The following is a 427-nucleotide window of genomic DNA, read 5'->3' as shown; positions in this document are numbered from 1 at the left end:
ATTAAATACCTTTTCTAAATGCTGAAATTGTTGGCAAAACCACTGCTTTCCAACAAATTCCGCTTTTATAATCCATTACACGTTCCCTTGAAGCATATTGATTTGTTGTTATTACATGTAAAAAAAATTCTCAAGTAAAATTTTCTTCAAAATTCTTTGTATTAATTAATTATTTCATCGCAGACCATTTTTTGCTAATTAATCATAGTTTTAATTAGGCCCCATATGGCTTCATCATCAATATATAGCCTAATCACATCAAAAATATTACTTCGAGCATTCAAGCCATCTGAAGTGTTTAATCATAATACTTCAACAGTATATCATATCTCTAAATTAATAAAACGACAACTATTTCACTGAGTTTCACGCCATTGAGAAAAAAGTTCGGGAAAAGTCACTGAGGCGACACCTGCCGACAAGCATT

Source organism: Magallana gigas, chromosome 2 (assembly GCF_963853765.1).
Source record: "Magallana gigas chromosome 2, xbMagGiga1.1, whole genome shotgun sequence".
In the NCBI taxonomy this organism is placed as follows: domain Eukaryota; kingdom Metazoa; phylum Mollusca; class Bivalvia; order Ostreida; family Ostreidae; genus Magallana; species Magallana gigas.
The sequence above is the reverse complement of the archived record's forward strand: the minus strand, read 5'-3'. Positions refer to the sequence as shown.